The following is a 6000-nucleotide window of genomic DNA, read 5'->3' on the forward strand; positions in this document are numbered from 1 at the left end:
AACATGTAGAATGCAACAGGACGTCTCTGAATGGTTAGTTGTACATTTATGTTGTTGATGTGGAGTTAACTATCTTCAATTAGGACATTCTGTCATGGTAATCTATAAATCGCTCGTATAAGAACTGTTGTGAGATGCACACCAAGTGACTTTCTATTGCATGTGAAAAGATGGATGCTAAAGTTTGAGCTGACTCACAAATGTACTCCTATACAACAACTTTTCCTCTTCTCAACATGGACTGCGTGTTCCCGGGGGCGGGATTTATGTACATTTTAGGCTTTCTGATGTCACTAACCCCAGAGGAATGTTGTGTAGTCCCTACCAGCCATTTGTTGTAGTCCTTTTCTTTAAAAGCAAAGTTTCCTTTGCTTTAAACTTTGAGCGTTGTAACTTTGCAAATGTTGTTTATGCTCAAACAGCAACATTTCACACTAACTAAAGTTAGAAAAGTGAAATCATACTTTACCACCCCTTTAAAATGTTGCTACAGTTTTTGCTTGGACATGTTAAACAGATCTAATCATTACTGTAATACATTTTAATTTTAATTTTATAATTAATATAAATATAATTTTATAATATGTATTCAATTTACATATTAAAACTAGTGTATGCAATGGCAAATGTAAATTATATAATTGAATTTTCACTTTAATTTTGAACCATTTTCACCAAACGTTGCACAAATGATGGGAAAATTTAAATTTAAATACAGAAATGCATAGCCATTTTACATATTGCATTGTCATTTTCAAATTGAAATTTATAAGCTTCCATAGGGCATGTTGCAATCTGTGACAACATTTAGTAATTGATGCGACAGTTGAATACAATAGAATCAAAACAATAATGGCAAGATTTTAAAATATTTTAATTTTTTTAATTCAATCATTCGTACGTATGCATTCGTACCTCTGTAAAGTTGTTAATACATAAATAATTGAAGTTTTAGTGCTGTGAATATTTCAATATTGTATGTTTCAATATTTAAATGTACGTTTGGTTGAACCACACCTTACGTAAAAATATACACATATTGCTCAAATTAAAATTGAGTTCTCATATTTAAAATGGTTAATAATGCATTCGAATTTTAAATTTTATAATATATAGTCTGTAGGAAACATTTTGGTAAGTTGGAGATTTTTAAAGTAGAGAAATATTATTATTGAGATATTTGTTTAAAATAATTTAAATAATTTAATTATTCAAAATAATTATGGAATTATGGAAAAGATTTATTGATATAAGAAAACCCTTTTTTAACATCCCCCCTCCCCCCCCCCTCTCTCTCTCTGGTCTACTGTGTCCTCTCCATTTTCGTTAACCATGATAAGATGTCTGTGTGATTAGGAATGAAATGTGATCCTGTCCTGGGCCCTTACTGAATGCTCAGACAACACACAATGCCCTAGCAAGCGGGATGGAACAGAGAAGAGAAGTGGGGTGAGGTGGGAGGTAAATAATTGATGCGGCACTTTCGTTTTTTAATCTGTAAATGAGACGCTAAGACACACTATCTGTCCCCCATTAAGATAACAAGATGGAAGATAATTATCCTAGTTAAGACACAGTTTACATTGAGAGCGAGAAAGAGCTCTTCAGGTATAGGTTTTTTTATTAGATGCTTTTGTTAAGGTTGGATGAACCAGGTGAAGTGAACCAGCACTTATCTCCATATCACTACAATACACAACAGTGCTGTGCTGGACAATCATCAAACATCCTCACACACACAGATCCAACATTATCTTGTCCATTAATCTGTGTCATTTACCTGCCACCTGTTGTAAGTCATCTGAGAACAGAAAAATCTATAGAAGGAACCTCAGCCAGGTGAGCAGCCAGATTTCAAAGAGTCAGAACACACATTTCAACATAAGCCGCATTTCAACCGCAGGAACTTTCCCCAGGAACTTGGAACTTTGGGGTGGTACTCGGTGTGTTTCAACAGCAGGAAGCAGGGTCTAAATTAAGTTCCGGGTAAAAAATCCCCCTTTTTCAAAGTGCAGGAACTTTCAGGGGTGGGACTTTTTAAAAATCCGTGCAGTCCTTTATCACCACACTAATTTGCCTAATCTTCAGGGTACTTTAGACTGTGGTGAAAACACAGAAATGTATATAGTAATTTCGGTGGAAATGCAGCAGTCATCTGACATATTTCTCTACAGCAGGGGGATCCCTGTAGCCTTAGGGACATTTTTGTCCTAATTTGCACAGTAATATTTTATTACGGTACACACCTATCAATATTGAGATAATTGAAATAAAGATCTTCCTTTTTCAACAACAACAAAAAGAAACTCTGCATTAGTTGCCACAGTATCGCTACATGGTTGCTAGGGTATCGTGGATGGCTGCTACAGTGGTTAGCCTACATGTTTACAGACTCAAGCCAAATCCAAGCCTGAGTCTACCCCAAATCTTAATAATATTCTGGCCCCTCATCAATGTACCTCTATAGGATATTTTTTTGCAAAAGGGAAAATAATAAGAAGTCTGATGGCTTTAAAAAGTAGTACCACCTCCTGAACAATCCCCATGGTTTGAAAGATTATTCATGCATGTAGCACAAGTGGTACAACAAGATTAATACTTAAGATTGGGGTTAAATTGTCTGAGCAATAGTAATAGTCAAGTCAAGTCAAGTCATCTTCATTTATATAGCACTTTTAAAGTTGCTTCAAAGCTGCTTTACAGAGATAAACGTATAATTTAAAGGTCCCGTTTTTCCTGTGTTTTTGAAGCTTTGATTGTGTTTACAGTGTGCAATATAACATGTGTTCATGTTTCGCGTGTAAAAAAACAGTATTTTTCACAAAATGTACTTATCTGTATATTTTATATCTTATCTTATCTGACTTCCTTGTTCTATGAAGTCCCTCCTTCAGAAATATGTAACGAGTTCTGATTGTGCCAGCGGTTCCTGTGTTGTGATTCGACAGCTGCTTAGCGCATGTTGCCCGGAAAGGTCACGCCTCTTACCATAACGTGGAGATGCATGGCTCAGTGTTATTGTTAACATGGCCAAACAAAGGTGATTTGACTCTGGGATGAAAATAACAGCGTCTCAACGACATGGCGACAAACACTCTACAAACTGTGTGCGGAGGTTAGTCAAAAAACTGTTCTAGTGACGTCATTAAAGCAGGATGTAGAGGGATGTAGTCCAAACCGGCCGTTCGCTGTAGGCTTTGAAAGGGGACTTCTGTTCAAAAAAATATCTCGTTTGGCATTGAGCTTTGAGCTTTATAATTTTACAGGTATTATTTATGCTCTAAATAACTTTAACTTGACTTTCAAATGAAAGATTGGTATCAAAGAGCACACCCAGGTTCCTAACCGAGGATTAAGACTTAACAGAGCAGCCATCAAGTGTTAGACAGTACTCTAGGTTATTACGTGTGGAAGTTTTTTGTCCAATAATTAGAATCTCTGTTTTTTCTGAATTTAGTAGTAGGAAATTACTAGTCATCCAATTTTTTATATCAGCTATGCATTCCGTTAATTTTGTGAATTGGTAGGTTTCGTTAGGTTTTGAAGAAATATAGAGCTGAGTATCGTCGGCATAACAATGAAAGCTAATTCCATGTTTCCTAATGATATCTCCTAATGGTAGCATATACAGAGTGAACAGCAGCGGTCCTAGTACTGAGCCTTGTGGTACGCCCTACTGAACTTGTGATTGATAAGACATCTCTTCATTTACTGCTACAAACTGATAACGGTCAGATAAGCATGATTTAAACCATGCTAGTGCAATTCCACTAATGCCAACAAAATGTTCGAGTCTATTTAAAAGGATGTTGTGGTCAATAGTGTCAAATGCAGCACTAAGATCAAGTAACACTAATAGAGAGATACAAATACGATCGGATGATAAGAGCAAATCATTTGTGACTCTAACGAGAGCTGTCTCGGTACTATGGTACGGTCTAAATCCGGACTGAAAATCCTTGCAGATATAATTTATTTCTAGAAAGGAACACCTGTAACGAAACAGACACTCCAAACAGGAAAGTAGAAATGAGTAACCAGTTTATTGATACACAATGAGAAGTTGCAATGGGCACCGTAGTGGATTGTAAACAATGAAGGGCGTGGAACCGTGGATACTGACTGTCCTTGATGATGGTGGAAGAAGCCGTGGTGAAGGAAGCACACACCAGTGTTGGAGAGAGATAAACTCAGACAACGATGATTAAGATGAAGAGGGTGACGAACTTGGAGACACAGAAGACTTCAAACTAGACGATGGAGATACTCCGTAGAGAGTTGCTTGGAAGGTAGGCAAAGAAGCTTTGAGAGTCCTACTCATTTACGAGACCAGACAAAGTACCAGGGTGAAGTGTGTGCTTATAAGTGTTTGTGGTGATGGCGTACAGGTGCTGGTAATTAATATTCAGGTGATAGTGATCTCAGTGATTGGGTGGTGGTGGAGCCTGGCTGATCCCTGACAGTACCCCCCCCTCCACGGCCTGCTCCTGAGGGCCGTGGACCCCGACGTCGTGGTGGTCGGCCTCTTCCTCGGGGTGCTGGACGATCTGGGTGAGAATCATGGAAAGCAGCAAGGAGAGTAGGGTCTAGGATGTCATCTCTAGGTGTCCAGGAACGTTCCTCTGGTCCATAACCCTCCCAGTCCACCAGATACTCCAAGCGACCACCACGGCGCCGGGAATCCAAGATCTCCCGGATCGTATAGATGGTTCCATCTTCCTGAATCAGTGGGAGAGGGGGTTCATCTGTCGGGCAAGGCTCTGTGGAGGGAACAGATACAGGTGAGTGATAAGGTTTAAGGAGTGAGACATGAAATGTAGAGTGGATTCTGTAGTGCGAGGGTAACTGGAGTTGGTAGGTGACGGGGTTGATTTGTCGGATGATAGTGAAGGGACCAACGTATCTGGGACTCAGCTTCTTGCAGGGCAGGCGCAGCTTGATGTCTCGTGTGGATAGCCAGACCTTCTGTCCCGGCTGAAAGGCAGGTGGCTCTGCCCTCCGAATGTCTGCTTGGTTCCTTTGTCTGCGCACTGCCCTCTGAAGATGATGGTGTGCGTCGTCCCAGACCCTCTCACTCTCTCGGAACCAATAGTCAACGGAGGGGACGTCGGAAGGTTCCCCGGACCATGGGAACAGTGGAGGCTGGTAACCGAGCACACACTGGAAGGGAGTGAGTCCAGTGGCAGACTGACGAAGGGAGTTTTGTGCGTACTCGGCCCAGCCTAGGAATTGGTTCCACGAGTTCTGGTGGCCGTGGCAGAAGGTTCGTAGGAAGCGCCCAACCTCCTGAATCTTTCTTTCCGTTTGCCCGTTCGACTGTGGGTGGTATCCAGATGAAAGACTAACGGTCACACCTAGGAGTTTGAAGAAAGCCTTCCAAACTTGTGAGATGAACTGGGGGCCTCGATCGGATACTATATCTTCAGGGATTCCATAGTGCCGGAATACCTGATTGAAGAGGAGCTCTGCAGTAGTCATTGCTGTGGGTAAGCCCTTTAGGGGGATCAGACGGCAGGACTTTGAGAATCTGTCAACTATTACGAATATGCAGGTGTTACCATCGGATGGAGGGAGGTCTGTGGCAAAATCTACTCCCAGGTGTGACCAGGGTCGTTGAGGAACGGGTAACGGAAGAAGCTTGCCGGATGGAAGGTGGCGTGGGCTCTTGGAGATGGCGCAGTCATGACATCCTTGTACGTACCTTCTCACATCCCTAGCCATGTTAGGCCACCAGAAGCGGTCTTGCAGCAGTGAGAGAGTGCGGTTGGCCCCTGGATGGCCAGTGCCCACAGAAGTATGTGCCGAGTGAGTGAGATTGATACGTTGAGACCTGGGAACATAGGTGCGACCGGGAGGACACCCCGGCGGAGATGGTTCAGAGACACTGGAGGAGATTTGTTGATCGAGAGACCACTGGATGGGGCATACGAAGATCCTTTGAGATAAGATGGGCTCAGGTTCCTCAGTCTTCTCTTCAATGGTATGGATACGGGATAGAGC

Source organism: Phoxinus phoxinus (genome assembly GCF_949152265.1).
Source record: "Phoxinus phoxinus genome assembly, chromosome: 19".
Classification (NCBI taxonomy): domain Eukaryota; kingdom Metazoa; phylum Chordata; class Actinopteri; order Cypriniformes; family Leuciscidae; genus Phoxinus; species Phoxinus phoxinus.